The sequence below is a fragment of the Pinus tabuliformis genome, chromosome 6, assembly GCF_031772625.1.
Source record: "Pinus tabuliformis cultivar Carrire ecotype Pingquan chromosome 6, CPIR1, whole genome shotgun sequence".
Classification (NCBI taxonomy): domain Eukaryota; kingdom Viridiplantae; phylum Streptophyta; class Pinopsida; order Pinales; family Pinaceae; genus Pinus; species Pinus tabuliformis.
The window spans coordinates 1,621,797,240-1,621,819,088 of record NC_142292.1 but is presented as its reverse complement, the minus strand read 5'-3'; the positions used below and the strand labels follow the sequence as shown (position 1 = coordinate 1,621,819,088).

The window sequence follows — 21,849 nt, the reverse complement described above, 5'->3', positions numbered from 1 at the left end:
GTTAGATAGACGCCGATGCCGTAGATAAATGGTTAAATCTGCTAGAGGGTTATTTTTCTGTTCATGAATTTTCGAGTCGGGAAAAGATTGTTTTTGCTATTCTCAAAGCAGCCCCCCACGTCAAGGACTGGTGGGAAACCTACTGCGAGCAGAAGGATGAAAGTACTCGCTCACTATTTTCAGCCGCACCCACCTGGGATTCGTTCCGGGATGCCATCAAGGAGCAGTACTACCCTGTCGGAAGCTATGAGGATGAATACATAAAGTGGACCACGCTGCGGCAGGGAAGGGACCAAGATGTGCCGGAGTTCACTAATCTTTTCCATACCCTTCGCACAAAGTTGGGTATCAAGGATTCGGAGCAACATTTGATACTCAAATACCGTGGCTTCCTGCACAAGTACATCCAGGAAGAAATACAGTTCCTAAACATCCCCTCGCTCGGCGCAGCATACCGGTATGCCGTCAAAGTCGAGCAGAAGTTTAAACAAAAGAAGCGAGACTTTGGATCTGCGAATCCAAAGTAGGGGAAAGGTGCCCCTAAACCACAGAACAAAGGACAAAGCCAAGGCGGGACAGCCAAAGGCAACCAGCTGAAGCTGCAAGCAAAGAGCAACGCCGCGAAGCCGAGAAAGGACACTGGAAAATGGTGCGAGTTCCATAAGAGCTCCACTCACAACACAAGTGAGTGTCGGGCCAAACAGTCACTGGTGGCTGAGCTAAAGGTTTCAGAATCAGATGCATGTTTCGACTCTGAGTCAGAACCCGATAAGGGGTATGAAAAAGGGAAGCAGATCATTGATGCAGATCCCAGCGCCACTGTTGCTACCGCAAAGATCCAGAAAAATGAACCCGAAGATCCAGAGGAGGAGGAGCGTCTCTTCCACTCCCAGATGTGGGTCAAGGGCTCCCCGATACAGTTCATTGTTGATAGCGGGAGTCAAAAGAACCTCATTTCGGCAGAGGTCGTGAAGCGGTTGGGCTTACCGACCACAGCACATCCACAACCATACACCATTGGGTGGCTTTACCAAGGGCGAGATCTTCGCGTGAGCCAGCAGTGTCGCCTTCCATACAACATCAAGCCCTTCACGGATGAGGTATTGTGTGACATTGCTCCCCTTGAAGTTTGTGATGTATTACTAGGACAACCATACTTGTGGAAGCGACATGCTGTGTATGAATCAAGGCCCCGTGCTGTTATTATTACATTGGGAAATAAGTTGTTCAGGATACCAGAGGTACCACCACCTGCCGCCATCTCTTTGATTACTGCAAAACAATGCAGTAAGATCATTTCCAAAACCAGGAAATTTGTTTTCCTGATGATACGCCCTCAAGGGAAGAAGAAGACAGTGGCCGCGGCCTCCAAACGAGGTCCCTCTGCACGGCAACTACAAATGGACAAGATTGTGGAGGAGTACAAAGACATCTTCACCTCCCCGGCAGGGGTTCCTCTGCACTGTCAAGTCAAGCACTCCATTGATCTGACCCCAGGTGCGCCGCTACCCAATGGACCAATTTATCGGCGCTCCGTTCTGGAGAACAATGAAATCAAGAGGCAGATTCAGGAGCTCCTACAGAAAGGTCACATCCGTCCGAGTTCTTCGCCCTGTGGGAGCCCGATAGTGTTGGTACAGAAGAAGGATGGGACGTGGAGACTCTGTATTGACTATCGGGCGCTGAACAAGATCACTGTCCGTAATAGGTACCCGATCCCGCGGATTGATGACCTCCTAGACCAACTAAAGGGGGCGAAATATTTCAGCAAGATCGATTTGAAGTCAGGATATCACCAGGTACCAATTGAACCCTCAGATGTGTGGAAGACTGCCTTCAAATCCAAGGAGGGCCTCTTCGAATGGTTGGTCATGCCTTTCGGATTGACGAATGCTCCTGCAACCTTTATGAGGCTAATGGATGACATCTTGCGGCCATTCACCAACTCCTTTGTAGTAGTATACTTGGATGACATTCTGATCTTCAGCCAGAGTTGGGAAGAGCACCTCCACCACATCCGACAGGTTCTCCAAACACTGCGGCAACACAAGCTATGTGCCAATTTGGAGAAATGCACTTTTGGCATGACCGAGGTCCAGTATCTGGGATACATCATTGATGAACAGGGGGTGCATGTCGATCCAGCCAAGGTCCAAGTCATTCGGGATTGGCCCTCTCCAACCACTCTAACAGAGCTCCGCAGCTTTCTAGGTCTTGCCAACTTCTACCGCAGGTTTGTGTTGGGATTTTCTCATATTTCTTGGCCCTTGAGTCAAGTCACCAAGGGCGGGGCGAAAGCAAAATTCTTTTGGTCTGAATCTCAACAGAAGGCATTCAGGGAGTTGAAGGATCGCCTCTGCACGGCACCAGTGCTCGCGTTACCAGATTTACAACAACCATTTGAGGTCGAGACAGATGCCTCTGACTATGCTATTGGGGCAGTCCTTACTCAACATGGACATCCAGTGGCATATCACAGTGAAACACTTTCAGACACAGTCCGGAAGTACCCCACTTATGATAAAGAGATGTATTCCATTGTACAGGCCTGCCGACAATGGAAGCATTACATTTTGGGGAAGGAAACGGTCATCCACACAGACCACCGACCTCTGCAATTCATACAGACCCAAGGGAAATTGCAGAATGATCGCCATCAGAAGTGGTCTACATACCTGCAACAGTTTCACTTGAATATCAAGTATAAAAAGGGTAGCACCAATAATGTTGCAGATTGCCTCAGTCGACCACCGATCATGGCGCTAACCACCGTGCTCAACTCTTGCGGGCACGAGACTTCTGATTGGCCACTTCTCTACAAAAGCGACCCAGAATTCGGCCACACATACCAGACACTCTTGGAGGGTCGGCAGGTTGCAGATTTTCACCTCCAGGATGCCCTATTATGCCACCTCGGTCACCTTTGTGTTCCTTCAAGCGAGCGTGCCAAGATGATTTGGGAAGCACACTACAGTCGGGCTGCTGGGCATTTCGGGGTCGAGAAAACAGTGGCAGTACTGCAAAACTATTTCTATTGGCCGAATCTTCGACAGGATGTTGGGAAGTACATCCGATCATGTACTGCCTGTGCCATTGCCAAACCGACCATTAAGAAGCAAGGCCTCTATACCCCGTTGCCTACCCCTAGTCGACCTTGGGAATCCATCTCCATGGATTACATGTCAGGCCTTCCTTCCACTAAGCATGGAAATGACTGTGTTTTTGTGGTCGTCGACAGGTTCTCAAAGATGGCCATTATGATGGCCTGCAAGAAGAATATCACAGCAGAAGCCACTGCTAAACTCTTCTTTGAACGAGTGTGGGTGCACTTTGGGATCCCACAGTCTATCATCTCAGATCGGGACAGTCGGTTTCTCAGCACATTTTGGTCCAGTCTCTGGTCAATGCTGGACACCAAACTCACGAAGTCCACAGCCTTCCATCCTCAAACTGATGGCCAGACAGAGGTTGTCAACAGGATGATTGTGCACATTCTGCGCATGTATAACTCAAAGCATCCACGCACATGGGACGAGAGCCTCCCCTGTGTTCAGCACAGCTACAACCGAGCTCTTCACAGCTCCACTGGCCATAGCCCTTTTCAGGTGGGTTTAGGATTCCAGCCACTATGCCCCATTGATGTGGCCATGCCACTTGCAGCTACTCACATGAATTCAGCTCATGTCCAGTCCGAAACAGATAAGGCCACCAGCTTCATTGAGCGCATCCAACATATTCGCCAGCAGGTCCATGAAATTCTTGAGAAATCAAATGCCAAGTACAAGCAGCGACATGATCAACACCGGGTGCCACACAAGTTTCAGGTGGGCGACAAAGTCTGGTTGCATTTGCAAAAGGAACGCCTTACTGGAGCCTATCAGAAATTGAGACCACTTCGATATGGTCCTTACACCATTACTAAGGCTATGGGAGACAATGCATTTGAGCTCAGCATTCCCCCATTCCTTGGCCTGCACCCAGTGTTCAATGTGGACCGCCTTCGGCCATACTTTCCACCATTGCTAGACACATCCGACATTGCAGAACAGCTCAAACCCACAGAATTAAATCTCGATTGCATGGAACAAGCTGCAACTGATCGGATCATGGACGCACAGATCAATAACACTCGCCAACAACATATCCAACTGTATGGAGTTGTCAAAGCAGGCCAACTCCTTCAGCAGGGCAAGTGGCTCACCAGGGAACAAGTTCAGCAGAGGTTTCCTCATCTCATGGAGGAGCTCAACGCAATGGGGACCATTGCTTCCTAAGGGGGGAGGAATGATCCAGGTGGATATTGGTGGCCACCTGCCAGGTCCACCTGGACCCCCACCATTGTCTTTCTCAGCATTTTCAGTTTCCTTAATTGTAGCACAGTTTACTATTTTTAGCAGTTTTTCGGGTCCTGAACTTCCGGAGCCGTTTTGAGGCCCTAAACGACGTTTTTTTGGAATTCTAGGGCGATCAAGCCTTATGTTTCCTCCCAAATTGGTAGTACTCGGATAGATCTTTCTAACGAGCTATCGTACGCGTCAAACGGAGATCGTATGCCAAAGTTACGACCCCGGGAAATTGATGTACCAATTTACCCAAACGGGGCCCACAATTTGGCGTTTCATCTTCTAGGGTTAGGTTTCGGTATGTGAAGGGTTTTCCATTGTTTCTCAACAATAAATAGGCCTTCGAGCCTCATTGTAATACAGTTCAGAACAGTTCAGAGGCATGTAGCCATCACATCTCTTCTCAGAGATAAGCTACCATCGCCCTAGCTAGTTTATTGCCATTCCTGTTTGTAAGCATATGTCAGTATTTTCCATTAATGAAATGAAGTATTATTTCCGCTGCATCTTTGTGTATATGGTTATCTCTGTAATTCGTTGCGTTCCTGTTTAAATCTGGATCAATGAGCAGTTCCAACTTCTTCATATATTGTTGCTACAATTGCAGCTTCAACCTTCAATCCTTCATAAAACATAGCGCTTGCTATATTTCCATAATAAATCACTATTTCAAAAAATAAACCACACATATCATCAACATAATGTTCATCCACACTATGGTGGGATATCCAAGCATGCATGTGCTCATTGTCAATTTCATTGATAATCTGAACTTCACCAAATCCATCAACTATGGTTGTTTGCACCAATTCATATCTCACTTTTCATTCATCATCCACATGTGTTTCAGCACAGTGGGATTCACCATCATCTGCATCATCCACATTAGAATGGATTCCTTCAGCATTTATATGCTCTTTCTCTTCTTCACATATAGAGGCTTCTGCTTCTCTCTCTGCAATCTTTGTTGCATTTTCTTCATCTATATGCCTGCATGCATAATGGGTTTCAATTTTATGGCCTTGACAACTATCATCCACTTTTGAGTGGAATTCTCCAAGCTCTATTTTCCTCTCAGAGTCTTGCTCATCTATTATCAGATCTGTGGCTCACTTCTTTGCTTGTGACATAACTTCTTGTTGCATGTCACTCCCCCTTGCACCAAATTCTTCTTCATCTTTTCCTAGACTTCTCAGTTCCTCGGCTGAGGCCTGAACCTTTCTAAGTACGACAATAATATCTGCCTCTTCTTTTCGATTCCTTTTCTTAGTCTTCTTCAGTTGCACTTTACAACCCATGACTGTTGTCATTCCGTTTCTTATAGTTGTTGATTGCATGAGGTTGTCTTCCATATCGCCCCCGAAAAAGAATATAATTTTCAATATGCGTCCCCGTAAGGAACAATCTTCAACCAAAAACTTGTCATGCTTGACAAAAACCCAAATAATTTTGTAGATTCGTAGAGTTTTGCAAAGCCCTAAACTCTCTTCTCAATAAAACCCTTTTTTGTTTAAAAAAATAACACTTTAGAAATTTTCTTTTCAATACCAACTTTCCATTTTTCTTTAATGAGGAAAAACAACTTTATAATAGTATCGAAAAATATATTTTTGAAAACATATTTATAAACTTTTGCAAACCATACACTTTATTTAATATATAAAAACAACCGTTTTTTTTAATAGAGCCCTTTTATAACTCTTTACCAACCTTTATAAGCTCCCAATCACTTTTCAATATATCAAAAACAAACTCTTTATTTTTAACAAAACAAATATAACCTCGTATAACCTAACCAAATCTGTAAGGAAATAAAGTATGTAATATTAATATAAGGGGGGCTATCTCTATCTCTCTCATAATCGCTAAATTCAAGCATCCCAACCAATTAGCCAACCAACATCCCAACAAGAAAGAAAGGGCTAATTTTTTCCTCCCTAAAGTTTTTTCCATCTCTCTAACCTACCGAAGGAGATAAAGGGGCTAGAACTAGATAACATAGGTAATATCTCCATCCATCCATCCGTCCTTCTGATCCTTCCTTTTGTCCTTGTTTTCCCATGTAATATTAATATAAGGGGGGCTATCTCTATCTCTATCATAATCCCTAAATTCAAGCATCCCAACCAGTCAGCCAACCAACATCCTAGCAAGAAAGAAAGGGCTAATTTTTTCCTCCCTTAAGTTTTTTCCATCTCTCTAACCTACCGAAGGAGATAAAGGGGCTATAACTAGATAACATACGTAATATCTCCATTCGTCCATCCATCCTTCTGATCCTTCTTTCTATCCTTGTTTTCCCATCTCTAAGCAGTGTATTCGTTGGTTGGTTCATTCTAAGGCAGCGCCTGGTTTTCCAAAGGCTGTATACATTTCAAAGTTCTAGACATAAAGACATAAATAGAGAGCTACTCCCTCCTTCCTCCTATGCCCTTTCTATACGTAATATCCTAATCAATGAAAAGGGGATATATGATTGTTCAATAGCTTAGAGGGTAACCCGATAAAGTGTATTTGGCCTGTATCCCATAAATTCCTAGCTAAAAAAGCATGTTCGTGAGATAAGTCCCCATCCATCCATGAGGCAATAAGAGGCTTCAAAATGTTTCTATGAGACTGAAAAGATTTGGCATAAAAGGTATCCGGGAAAAAAGGTTAAGAGGACTAAAAATGTTATTCAAATGAGGCTTATAAATAAGAGGCTTAAAAGTGCCCAACCAGCAGTTGTGTTGGATCACCTAAAAGTGCAAGTACCCCCACTTTATTAATATGAAATGCATTTTAAGGCTCATTGTGTGACCCCCTAGATAGAAGGCGCATTCATAGAGATTATTATTTGGAATTCCCATCCAAGTTTGAGTCCAAACTAGCATAAATAGGGTTCCTAGCCCTAGGTCGGATTTACATTACAAAAGGGTCCATTCCTTCTCTCGGTCTGGAGTAACCATGGAATGGTTGGATAAGGAGTTAGGGGAATGGGTACACCTCATGCTGGGGACTACCACCTAATTCGTCCCCTCTTTTCACTCCTTCTGGCCAGTAGGATCAACAAAAGATTCAATTCCCAATCTAGTCCAATATGTTCGATCAATCTTGTGAGTTGGTAACATATCTTAATTGAGAATCTCATCCGTTAAAAACATGGCTAAACCTCAATCTTCTGGTGGGGAACACGGTAAACCTAATAAAACCCATTCAGTGTTGGATCAGGACCTTGTATTTTCTCTTGGCCAACCATTTATGTGGTATTTCTCTATCTTTTGGCCATTGAAGGGGGGGCCCTTTCTCTTGTCTGTTTTCAACTTGGCTCAACCTCCCTAATATGAATGTCTCTATCTATTCCCTCCTTCGTGAGGTATGGTCTATTTTCGGGTGGACTTGGCTAATGGGTGAGTTTGAGGAATGGGTGCAACCACCCCACTTGATTTTAGAGTGATAGGCCACCCCACTTGTTTTAGGGATGGGCACTCACCTCAAGTATGCCCCCACCTAAAATATAGGTCCACCCTTTCACTAGCAAATTGACCATTTACACATTGCATTCTCTATCATCCCAAGGCATATGCTACCACGTTTTCATTCTCACCGCTTGTTTAGATCTACTTGAATTATTGGGTGGTGGGGAAGTGGGTGTCATTTCTGAACTAGTATCGGTGCTAAAGCGTAATCACATATATATAGAACAACAAATATAATACATTAATGCCTCCCTTTACCGAGCGTTATTTCTTCCCCTCACGAAATTGAGTATTTTAGATTGGCATTATATATTAGATTATCCACTAATCTCTTTCGTGATTAATTTGGCACCTAAATTGAATTGGTGCATCTCATTTCTTTTGGTAACTAAATATTTAATAAAGAGAGGACACAACGAAAATGAGAGATCTCTTGGTATACGAACGAGATTATACAATATTTTGGTACGATCGATGATTCGAGCAGAGATTCCTTATGATGCTAAATCGTAATTACATATATCAATAATGACTAGGATAAATGGTTAGCAAAGAGTCACTGTTTAGCACTCCCCTCTTAGGAAAAGTAAGGAAATCTAGAGTGATTCCAACAACCCTTCATTATGCTCTTTGAGGAGCCCCAAACTTATATTATGCTATTCCTGGTTAGGAAGTAGATATCACAAGTGTTGGTAGCGAACTCTCGACCACTATATCTATAAGGATAGGAACAAAAGACAGTTTTGGGTGGAAGTTTATCCCAACCAACACTTCGCTATGCTCTTGAGCAAGATACAAATATATCGAAAATAGATACCATTCGATCGCTAACCAGCGAAATAAATATGGAACCATACCTGTAAGGACCTACTGTCCGGGTCATCTTCACCGTGTGAACCACGTACGAGGAGCATGTGCGAAATGGGGTTGAACAAGCCTTGGACGAGTTCATATAGGTGTTAGGCAAGTGTTGAGGGGCGGTCTCATGAGTTGGGTGGGCCGACCCTTCTCCTGGGTGAGACATCATAACATGAACGAGTCGGCTGGGCATTTGGCGTGGGTCGACCGGGTGACACAACCCGCCACCCGCTCAGATACATAGGCAAACGGTTTGTGGAGGCAAACGGTTTGTGGAGGCAAACCATCATTCACAACATGATTTATCTACAAGATGGGTTGGAGTGCGAAGTTGGACGCAGTTTGAGAAGTGCGAAGGCACAGGGATATGTTCCCACACTTCGGGCAAAGCGTTCAGGCAGTGACTTGTTTGGCGAAACTCGGGTGAGGTCATTGTGCAAAATACTCGGGGAGGTCATTCGAGCGAACCGGGTGAGGTCGTTCGGGCGGACTTGAGTGAAGTTGTCGGGTGACCCGGGTGAAGTCGTTCGGGTGGACCAAGTGAGGTCGTTTGGGCAGACTCAGGTGAAGTCGTCGGGCAACCCGGGTGAAGTCGTTCGGGTGGACTCAGGAGAAGTCATCGGGCGACCTGGGTGAAGTCGTGTGGCGACTCGGGTGAAGTTGTTCTGGCGAATGAGTTCGGGTGAAGGCATTCAGGCGAACCTGTGTGAGTCATGAGAAGGCAACTCAGGTGAGTCGTGCGAAGGAAACTCTGGTGAGTCATGCGAAGGTACGGGTGGATGTGCAGACGGACGGCCGGGCGAGGGCGTGTCGTGCACACCAAAATGAAGACATGGTTGAAACGTGTGGAAGGGCAACCCGGGTAGGCCGTGCCGTGCACTACGAGACAGTGGAAATGGTGAAGTATTGAACCGAAGGTCGTGAACGAGAGTCGGGAAGACGGTACTGTGTGCGGCCAAACGAATGGAGGTCAGGTAGGGTAACACGATTTGGGCGTTTAATGCCCAAACGGAGAGTGAGTCGGGTGAAGATGTGCAACGAGGTGAATGAAGTGTTGGTGAATCGTGCAACGACCGTGCAGAGGTGCCAACACGCTGGGCAATCAAGTTTGCCGAAAGTTGGAAATTTGGCTAAGTGTAAATTTGGGGTTTCCCAAGATTTAGCTTATACTTTGTAAAAGTGGAAAATTATGTATATTGATATCGAGCAGACTCATATTGCAGGGAGTTGCCCCTCCCTTTATAATGTTGTGTTTTTCTCTTGTACAATGTTAATAGAGTTCAGGCTTCTGTGATCCATATCAATTTAGAGGGAGATTCTTCGGCGAAAATCACATGGAAAATCATTTGTCGACGCGTTTCGAACCAACAAGTGTGGTTCATCATCAAGACAAGTTGAAGAAACAGATCCAGCTAAGCAAGTTAAATAGGCAGAGCAAAGACTCCTGACCAACGGCTAGTTTGACTCAAGGATCGGGGTCAAAAATATTTTATTAGCTTAGTTAGTAAGAATTAGGATCAAAATATAAATTGAAGGGTAATTTAGTTTACAAATTTTAATAAAAATTAGAAAATTAGTTAAATACTGGACCCTAAAAGCAATATATATATAAAATAATATTATTTAAAATATTAAAATTATAAAATAATAAAAGATCTAACAAGGCCAAAAGGGGGAGGTTAGTTAAAAATATTCAAAATAAAACAAGTAAATAGATAAATAAAAATAAATTAAAAATTATAAAAATTATAAAATACTAAGAAGCGTCAAAACGAGGATAGGTTAGTTAGGAAATAAATAAATGGATAAATGAAAATTAAATTAGAAATGAAAAAGTAAATAAATAAATAAATTAGTTAAAAAACATAAAAATAATAATAGTAAATAAAATAATAAAGATAAAAAATAAAAATAAAATAATCAAATCAAAATTAAAAGCCTATAAATATTATTAAAAATTATGGAAAAATTAATGGAAGAAAACCACAGAGGTTAGAAAAATAAGTCAAAAATGGTAATAAGGTAACGAATAAATAAGAATAAAATAAATAGGTTAGTTAGAAAAATTAGTTAAAAAGTCTGAATAAATAAATAAAATAAAGACAAAACAAATAAAATATAAGAGGGTAGGTTAGTTAAATAAATAAATAAATTCAGAATAAAAATAATAAAATTAGTTAAAAGGATTCAAAAATAAAGGTAAAAATAGAATGAATTAATAAAAGTAAATCCATAAAACATAAAACAGTTAAAATAATAATAATAATAATAGTAAATAAAATAATAAAGATAAAAATAAAAATAAAATAGTCAAATCAAACGTAAAAGCCTATAAATATTATTAAAAATTATCGAAAAATTAATGGAAGAAAACCACAGAGGTTAGAAGAAATAAGTCAAAAATGGTAACAATGTAATGAATAAATGAAAAAAGAATAAAATAAATAGCCTAGTTAGAAAAATTAGTAAAAAAGTCGGAATAAATAAATAAAATAAAGGAAAAACAAATAAACAAAATATAAGAGGGTAGGTTAGTTAAAAAAGTAATAACTGAACAAATAAAATAAGAATAAAAATAATAAAAATTAGTTAAAAGGACTCAAAAAATAAAGGTGATAATAGAATGAATCAATAAAAGTAAATCCATAAAACATAAATCAGTTAAAATAAAAAGGTTAATACTAGATAAATAATAAAAATAATAATAAAAAGTAAATAGATAAAAAGAAAGAAATAAACCCTAAAGAAGAGGGCGGAAACCAACTAGGAAGAGAGAGCAGGGACCCAACATCTACTGACTTTCCAGCCATCGTCTCTATTAAGATTGCAAGGTCTTTTTTCAATTTTGAGCGCTTCCCTAAATTTACGATGATGGAAATGCGAAACCCTAGCAATAACACTACCCTCCTCAATGCAAACATGATGATTGGTTTTCTCAGCATGTTCAGCTAAAGCGGAGGACTTGGCTCTCCTATGCTTAAGGTCCACAACGTGCTCACTAATCCTTTGATTAATAGAGCGACCAGTCTCTCCAATATAGGGGGTCCCACAGGAACAAGGGATCAAATAAACCCCTTTCATATCTTTAGGGTCGATACGATCCTTTACAGATCTTAGGGACCCACGAATGGTGTTCAGGGGCCTGAAGGTCACAGGGATACTATGCTTCCGGAGAATCCTCCCAATCCTATCAGTAGTCCCCTGAACATACGGAAGAAGGACACCTGGGATTCGTTCCCTCGGTTCCCTTTTATTCAAAGAATTCTTGGAAGCCTTAAGGAAAGCCCTCTGACCCAAGTATCTACTATAGCCATTCTCAACAAAGACACCAAGCAGATGAGATTTTTCCTCCTCAAAGCTCTATTTGTCTGATATTCTAAGGGCCCGAGTAGCAAGGGTATTGAGGACACCCATCTTTTGAGCCGGGAAATGGTGGGAATTGGCATGAAGATACTGCTCCGTATGAGTTTTCTTACGAAAAACTCGATGGGCAAGGGAGCCATCACTATTCTTAGAAATAAGAATATCAAGGAAAGGAAGGCATCCATCAACTTCTTGCTCCTTAGTGAACTTAATGGCTGAGGATTGGTTGTTGAGATGATCAAAGAAGAGATCAAGCTCAACCTGCCCATGAGGCCATATGACATTGGTGTCGTCCACATACCTTCTCCACAGCTTAGGCAAGAGCCGAGAAGAGCTAAGAGCCTTGGATTCAAAATCTTCCATAAATAGATTAGCAACAACAGGGTTTTAATTTATAGGTTTTTAATTTTGATTTGATTATTTTATTTCTATTTTTTATCTTTATTATTTTATTTACTATTATTATTTTTATGTTTTTTAACTAATTTATTTATTTATTTACTTTTTCATTTCTAATTTAATTTTCATTTATCCATTTATTTATTTCCTAACTAACCTATCCTCGTTTTGAGGCTTCTTAGTATTTTATAATTTTTAATTTATTTTTATTTATCTATTTACTTGTTTTATTTTGAATATTTTTAACTAACCTCCCCCTTTTGACCTTGTTAGATCTTTTATTATTTTATAATTTTAATATTTTAAGTAATATTATTTTATATATATTGCTTTTAGGGTCCATTATTTAACTAATTTTCTAATTTTTATTAAAATTTGTAAACTAAATTACCCTTCAATTTATGTTTTGATCCTAATTCTTACTAACTAAGCTAATAAAATATTTTTGACCCCGATCCTTGAGTCAAACTAGCCATTGGTCAGGAGTCTCTGCTCTGCCTATTTAACTTGCTTAGCTGGATCTATTTCTTCAACTTTTCCTGATGATGAACCACACTTGTTGGTTTGAAATGCGTCGACAAATGATTTTCCATGTGATTTTCGCCGAAGAATCTCTCTCTAAATTGTATAATGTTGTTATGATAAATATTTATGGGTTTTCATCTATATAAAGGATAAAGATAATACTTGGTAACGAAAAATAAACTAAGTATGAATGTTAGGAGTAGTCCATGAACATAAGTATTGGTGAAAAGAAAGTGATCGGTGGTGCCGCACCTCGCTATAGTGTGGTTGGAAGATTACTGCCAGTGTAGGGGCGTGACAAGTGGTATCAGGGCTGGTGGACTGAATTAAGGAGCTGATTCTACGAAGGCCGAAGACTTGAAAGGGAGTTCAAGTTTTGCAGGTGATAGGCGGAATATCAGGGTGATTCAGGTGAATGGTGAAACAGGTTTAGTAGAGGTGTCGCTTAGTGCTTGGGCCAAGTTGAACAACAAGATATGACAAGTTTGGAAGAATGTGAAGGAAAACTCTTGCTTACCTTATACAGGTTGAAGCAGATGAAAGAAGAGAACCCCCGGATTTGAAAGGAACTTGAAGTCTTAGAAAATAATGTTGAAGACGAATTTTTTCAACTTGGTTGAACAATGGAGCAGGATGAAGTTGCAGATTGTGCTGACAAGGAAGAGGAAGCCTTGATGTTTGAGGATGTTGTAAATATGACCATGATAGAGGATGAACTTGAGATTGATCAAGTTGGACCAGGATCGTGCAGTTTGCACACATGGATGGATGAGGATACTCACATGGAGGAGCCTCATGATGATGAAGTAAGTATTGATACTTGTGTTTCACTTGAGCATTTGGTAGATGAATCATATGCAGGGAAGGGAAAAATCAGTTTTCCGATGCTAGGAAGGATCTTACCATGGATGTCTATGATGAGACCTTGTATGGAGAAGCAAGGATTTTTTACTGTTGCGGGACTTGTTGGGGTTGTCTATGACCTTATGGTAGAAGGTACAAGGTCCTGTGACAAGGGAGAAACATGATAATGATTGCAAAAGAATGGGTCATGCTTTAGCCACATGGGGAATTGGCTAAGTGTCCGGCATGACTCACAGACAGATTGGAGGAGGGCACAAACTTGAGGTATGATGATACTTGGGTGGACTTCTCATGGCCAAGACCAAGAGAAAGTCTTGGTAGAACCTTTAGTGGGGGAGCTATGATAGAGCGACCCATGTGATGGTTGAGTGACCGAGTTCACTAGACCGAAGATTGCAGACTTGGATGGGGATGCCCAATTGTTGTGATGGGTCTACTTAGTTGGACTACATAGGCAACTTAGTCATGGACATCAGGTTGGTGACATGGAGATGTTTCACTTATGAACTGATGGAGATGTTGTGCACTCTTGTACAACAAGGCTATGGACTTGGATGGAATTGTGAGAAGACTATGGAGCATTTTTACGACATGGAGAGCTGAGGCATCTTGCAGAGACCTTTGGGCTGAGACTTGTATGCTTGCTGAGATGCTGGTTGGAGATGACTCATAGAGCTCATGATGACATGAGGTTGTGACTTTTGAGGGCTTCATATATGGTGGACTTAGAGGATCTGATGCATTGAGGAGCTGAGGTCAGATACTTTGATGCAGGATGGGCTGCATACTTTCGAGTACATATATGGGTGTGGCTTGGAAGAGTGACTTGATGTGGAGGATCGATATGAGACACTTTGGAGTGATGGAGTTACAACGATGATGATGCTTTGGTGGCAACACTTGGGCATGGGTTGAGCTGAAACTTAACCACTTTGACACATGGGAGCTGATTGATCTATGATCATTGGCAGCACATGGATAGGTGTATACTTGTTTCTATGATAGACTTGAGGAATGGCACATTACATATATGATGGAGGTAGCTTTATGGACCTGGATGTGGCATATCGAGAGTCAGAGTTTGATGAGATGATTTCTTCACCTTTAGGAGATGGATGTTTTGCAGATGGATGATGATGTTGGGATAGATGCGACTGATTTCATGCAGCACATTGACACCAAACATCATGGACAACATGTTGTAGATGAGATGGAACTACTTCATGGCCCTGAGCATGGCTTACACTTATATGGAGATGAATTCTTAATCGATTTGATGATGTGACAGGATGTTCTGAGAAACGACTGATGATGGCATGAGGATGGACATTCTTATGATTTGGACATGATAGTTGGATTAGCTACCCAACTAGTTTGAGTCATGAGGGCGCGCAGCGTGTAGAGATGTGTTAGCATTGTGTTGGAGTATCATGGCAACAGTTCACATGATGACAATACATGATGAGGTCGACACGAAATGTTGCAGTGAGCATGTAGCTTGAGATGGAGGGGCCAACCTTCTATGATGGAGAGCAGCATGTGGAGATTGTGACAAGGTAGTTGATGATCATGGATTGGGATGATTTTCTGATGTATGACACACCAGTAGGGTGTATGCCTTGGTATGGATATCTGACGGATGGTTTTCGGGACGAGATATTGTCAAGGATGACAATGATTTTAGGTGGGGGAGGATGTAAGGACCAGCGGGCTGGGTCATCTTCACCGTGCAAAGTGCATGCGAGGAGCATGTGCAAAATGTACTTGAACAAACCTTAGACGAGTTCATATAGGTGTTGGGTGAGCGTTTAGGGGGTGGTCCCACGAGTTGGGTGGGCCGACCCTCCTCCTGGGCAAGACATTGTAACATGAACGAGTCGGCTGGGCATTTGGCGTGGGTCGGCTGAGTGACACAACCTGCCACCCGCTCATATACATAGGCGAACAGTTTGTGGAGGCAAACCATCATTCACAACACAGTTTATCTACAAGCTAGGTTGGAGTGCGAAGTTGGATGCAGGTTGGGAAGTGCGAAGGCAAAGGGAGATGTGCCCGCACTTCGGGTAAAGTGTTCAGGTAGCGAGTCATTTGGAAAAACTTGGGTGAGGTCGTCCGGTAGGAAACTCGGGTGAGGACGTCGAGTAGAAAACTCTGGTGAGGTCGTTCGGGCGAACCGGATGAGGTCGTTTGGGTAGACTCGGGTGAAGTCGTTGGGCGACCCGGGTGAAGTCGTTCGGGTGGACCAGGTGAAGTTGTTCGGGTGGACAGGGTGAGGTCGTTCGGGCAGACTCATGTGAAGTCGTCGGGCGACCCGAGTGAAGTCGTTTGGGCGAACTTGGGTGAAGTCGTTGGGTAACCTGGGTGAAGTCGTGTGGCAACTCGGGTGAAGTCGTTCGGGTGAAGGCGTTCGGGCGAACCCGGGTGAGTTGTGCGAATGCAACTCGGGTGAGTCATGCAAAGACAACTCGGGTGAGTCGTGATATGGGTGAGGGCACGCCGTGCATGTTGAAACGAAGACACGGTTGAAACGTTCGGATGGGCAACCCGAGTAGGGCGCACCGTGCACTACGAGATGGTGGAAACGGTGAAGTAATAAACCAAAGGTTGTGAACGAGAGTCGAGCAGACAGTACTGCGTGCGGCCCACCGAACGGAGGTCGGGCAGACAGTACTACGTGCGGCCCACTGAATGGAGGTCAGGCAGGGTAACATGATTTGGGTGTTTGCTGACCAAACGGAGAGCGAGTTGGGTGAAGACGTGCAACGAGGTGAATGAAGGGTTGGTGAGTTATGCGACGACTGTGTGGAGGTGCCGACGAGATGGGCAACCAAGTTTGCCGAAAATTGGAAATTTGACTAGGTGTAAATTTGGGATTTCCCAAGATTTAACTTATACTTGGTAAAAGTGGAATATTATATATATTGATATCAGGCAGACTCATATTGCAGGGAGTTGCCTCTCTCTTTATACTGTTGTGCATTTCTCTTGTATAACGTTGTATTGATGAATATGTATGGATTTTCATCTGTATAAAGGATAAAGATAATACTTGATAACGAAAAATAAATTAAGAATGAATGTTAGGTGTAGTCCATGAACATAAGTATTGGTGAAACGAAAGTGTTCGGTGGTGCCACACCTCGCTATAGTGCGATTGCAAGATTACTGCCAGTGTAGGGGCGTGACAATACCGGTGCTAGAAGGATAGAAAATTAAGTCAAGGATCGGTCGGGTGAAAATTAGTGAGAAACAAAGAAGACATTCACAAGGATAGGGGAAAAAGATAAAGCTAGGATTTCTAATCTTTCTGGCTGGTCCAATCAACCCTGGCTGGAAGAATAAATGAAACAAATGGGCTCACTCTTGCGATATGACTTACCGCTTCGACCTTGCCGCTTGCCCTCTAGTGTGATACATGTTCGTATCGATTTTGCTACTAGAGTCCTCTGATCGATCTTTCCCCCTCTTGGTATCTTATCTCGAACTTCTCTTGAACTTCCTGCCTGAGAGGACGCATATTATTGTTGCATGCTTTCGAGCTTATATCTCTCTACCTGATAGGCTCGCTCCTATCTCGATCGCTAAACAAAATACCTAGGCAGGTTAGAACCGAAAGGCCACAGTCAGTCCCACCTGATCTTTCTCAATTTCCTGTCGAACCCCACGCTTAGCAAAATAACCCGATGAAGAAGCATGGCGTGAGAGCTGGCTGGTTTCACCTACCAGGCGAGAACGTTGAGGTACTCGCTAGGGTATGGCTGGACCTTACAACCCGATAATACCATGCGTCAAACCAACAGACGCAAGATATGATGTTTGTTATCCAAGTGGCTATGATAATGAAATATTGATTGAGTTAAAGTTGCCACAGGAAAAGATTATGTTTCCCATTTTACCTACAGACGAGATATTGTGATTGAGGTTGAGAAGTTGCCACCAGATGAGAGATAAAGAAGCCATATTCCCCACCAGAATAGATTGAGACAAGCTGTTACCATACGTTATATCAATATGCTAACCAAGTTGGCACCATATGCGAAAGATACAGAATTCACAAAACCTCACCACTAAATCTAAGGAATGAAGAAATTACATTTTTTTGGGCTTACATTCCATTATTTTATATCTCAATATAAATCTATATAAAATTGAAGTATTGTAATTATTACCAACATTAATTTCTTTTATTTTTCTTATTTTTAATTTTCTAATTTAAAATATTGTCTTACTATTTTTAAAATATAACCGTCACATTGGATTTTAGAGTGTCTATGCAGACAATGAATTTTTTTGAAAATATAGCGGTTATTAATTAAAATATTTTGAAATTTTGAAAAAATAATATGTTTATGTTTGTAATATATTTAAGTTTATAAAATTACCAGAATTATTTTTTTGTCTTGACTAGCTTTAAGAAGAAAATAAACATTGAAAAGATAAAGAATTAATTTTCTTCAATGTAAAACTTGAAGTTGGTCAATTTCCAAAATATTTTGGGACGAAAGAGTCTGTCACCTTAGCCATACTAAAAGGGTTAAACATGAAAAATACTTTCTCCAATTGTGAGGCTCTTACTCACATCAGCTCACATGGGCTCCTATCAACCATCAGCGCACATCAGCTCCAATCAACCAAGACAGACCTTTGTCACACTATGTCCAACCTTCTTGACTTATTAAGTCATCAAAACTATAGTGATCTAAAAATGCTTCTCCCCTTCCTTTTCATAATAAAAATAAAATATTAAAAAGTATCAATTACACTTGCTATCATATTAGTATAAATTGAATTAATCATCATTATTCTCATTATTCTCAATTTTTCTTTAGAAAAATATTTTAGATATATATAAATTGGATTTGTCTCCATTGAATTTTATTTCGTAACAATGTGTTGTTTATCTATTTTGCAATCAATGTAAATGGATTTTGTATGATTTCTCCAATTTATCTAATCTCACACATAATATGCTTGCTGGGTTCCTCCACAGGGATTTATGTTGGGGATAATCACGTGGTCCATTTTACAAGAGGGTCAGACCAAGAACTCTCAGTCGGGGCGAGTTTAATTAATTCATTTGCCTCTAGTTCAATACCAAAACAACATCTGAGTTGTACGAGTCCAACCGACAACTGTGGCTTACAAAATGGAAATAATGGAGTAATACGTTCTTGTTTGGATTGCTTTCTTGAGGGAGGAGATGTGCATCGATTTGAGTATGGTGTTAGTGTAGCTGTATTTTTGGTACAAGCGCGTGGAGGAATGTGCACACTTGCACGATCGAATCCCCCAGAAATAGTGATTCACCGTGCAGAGTACCTGCTTCAAAATGGGTTTGCAAACTACGATGTAGTATCGATGAACTGTGAGGACTTCGCAATATACTGCAAGACAGGATTCATTGTTGGAAGTCATGACTCGGGAAGTGGGCAAGTAGCAGCACTGCGTGCTGTAATGCGTGCTGGTTATTGTTTCACTTCAAAGTACGCGTGTAGAGTTATGTTTGCTGCTGAACCAATAGGCATGGCCTTCTGGACGGTTCTAAATTTTGCTATAGGGAGATATAAAGGAGATATTGGTGTTCGCGTTGATAAAATTGAGTTACCGGTGGAGTCTTTGGCGGTATATTTTGATTCTTCAATTGGTGGTATGCCTCCAGTGGCTGGTAGTTCCATATCTAGGGACAGGAGCTCCATTAACGGCATAGAATTGTTGGAATGTTAATTCCAACTGCAGGTTGCAGACGCCGAGAGTTGGACAGCGACGGCAGGGAAGTCTTCAGCCGGATTCCGCCATCAACTCAGCCAGCACGCAACCCCGAAACCGCTCAACAAAACCACCAGGGCATATCGGACCGCCTTTGATCATAAAGTGGTTTCCGTATAATTGAGCCCGATAAAATATAGTGCAGACACGTGGCTCTCAGCATACGTAAGCAGAAGTCACTTTTCGGGTGCTATCGTTCAGCAGGAAGAGGCTTCCCGATATTCTCCTCCACCGTCCGATCTGCTCCATCGATCTCCACCGTCGATTGTTCGAAGTTGCATTCGAGCCAGCATTTAATACTTGCGTGGAGTAATTTGAAGTCTTATTTACCGCCGTAAAACATTCAATGCATAGTTATGTGGTTCGTAAGTGTTTGGTAAAACATTGAATATTAACTACACTAGCGGTATGGGCACATATTATGTGTGTTGTTTTTTTTAAAAAGGAGCGTTGACCATATGTATTCAAAAACCCACGGTAGTAGAATGTTTTTGTATTAAGTTTTTTTTATAACAAGCCATAAAACATATGCTTGTGTTGTGGTATTGTTGCACACGGGAGAGAGGTATGCGCAGCAGCGAAAGTCATGGTATTGCACAGCAGTGCATATGAAAAAAACAGGGGAGAAGCACATGTATGTGTTTCATTTTTTTTTATATAACGAGCCAAATGAATAATGCTCGAAGTTGTAATATTTTACATCAGCACATGTTGTGAAATGAGAAAGGCGTAGCAGCGAAAGAGGGGGAGCAGCAAGAATGTTTTTTGTTTTGACCAGAGTGAAGCAAGGTAAATATTGCACAGCAGTGCGGGGAGTATATGCATATAATTGTTATTTGTGGAGCTGCATATAATTTTTTTTTTCAGCAGTATGTGTTAAAAATATTTTTCACAACAGTGAATGAAAAAGGGGTTTTACAGCAGTAAACCCAGCACAGTAAATTCTCAGGTGGAGACAGAGTTTTGTTTATGTTGAATGTAATTTTATTTTGGTGAATCCCTCTCAGCAAAGAGGATGAAGTTTGTAACAGCCATTTTATTTTAATGAATAGAAATCCTTTTATGGTAGTGTAATACTCTGCTCTCAGTCATTTTTTTTAAGCTTCCCTCTGAACAAAAGATCCTGTAACAGCAGAACAGAGCATTGCCTCTGTGTGAGTTTTATTTGTGTGTTTTTGGGATTTTACCAGAAAAATCCCCAACAGTGGTATCAGAGCTGGTCCAGGCTCTTTGATAGTGACAGAGCAGATTCAGGCTCTTTGAAGTGTCAAAGAAGCTGAAGGAAAGACTCTTGTTGTAGCAGCAGTAAAACTTCTCCAGCAGTGTGAAGTCTCAGGCAAAAGAACCCAGGTATTCCTCGAAGTTGTTTTCTGTGTTGCTGTTGAAGAAACAGTGAGTCATTTTAAAAACACAGTCAAGTATTTTGGAGCATAGTTAAGAATGGAAAGGTCAAGGAAGAAAGTGTCCAAATCCCCTAAGGTTGTGTCTCCCTCTTCAATTAAAATAGAAGACAATCTATTTGAAAGCATTCTATTTGAGGCTTCAAAGTTTAATGGAAATTTTGATATGTGGGAAATAAAAATGAGGGTTGTCTTACAGTCTCAAGGGATTGAAATCTGGGAATCAGTGATTGATGATAGCAAGAAGGATAAAGAATCCAAGGAGTACAATGCAAAGGCAACAAAGACTATCTTGGATGGACTACCTGATTCTGTAAAAAAGAATCTAGGAAAATATTCATCAGCAAAGGGTATATGGGACAGACTTCATGACCTTCACGCAAAGGGAGCACTGACCGTGACCATCAGTGAAGAAGAAAATTCTGAACCCATCATAGAAGCTGAATGTGAGAAGGTTGACCTCATCAAGCTTCAAGTAAAAGAAAGAGATGAAGAGCTTGCCAAGCTCAAGAAGGAACTTGATGAAAGCAAAAGGAAGCATCATGAAGAAGTCATGTCCATGACAAATCAGTTGAATAGAGCAAAGAAGCAGGAAGACGCCTTGTCAAGTCAACTTGAACAAAGGCACAAGAGAGTGAACAAGCTTGTAGAAGAGATTGGACAGTACGAGGTAAAGGTCTCCTCCCTTAAGTCTGAACTACAAGAAGCCAGGAAGCAGGCACAAGAAGCTGAGAAGAAAATGGAGAGCAGTCAAGCAGAAATCTCCAAAATGAAGTCAAATATTATCTCCCTCAAAATAGTAGCAGCTGAAGCTACTCGTAGCAAGGAAGAAACTGAAGAACATCTTACAAAGAAGAATAATGAGTGTGAAAG

General features: G+C 41.5%; 1 pseudogene; it reads left to right on the top strand.

The window, feature by feature from the left end:
* Positions 1-19,696, top strand: part of LOC149265108 (protein LEAD-SENSITIVE 1 pseudogene) — a 39,535-nt pseudogene extending 19,839 nt beyond the window's left edge.
* The last annotated feature ends 2,153 nt before the right edge of the window (positions 19,697-21,849 follow it).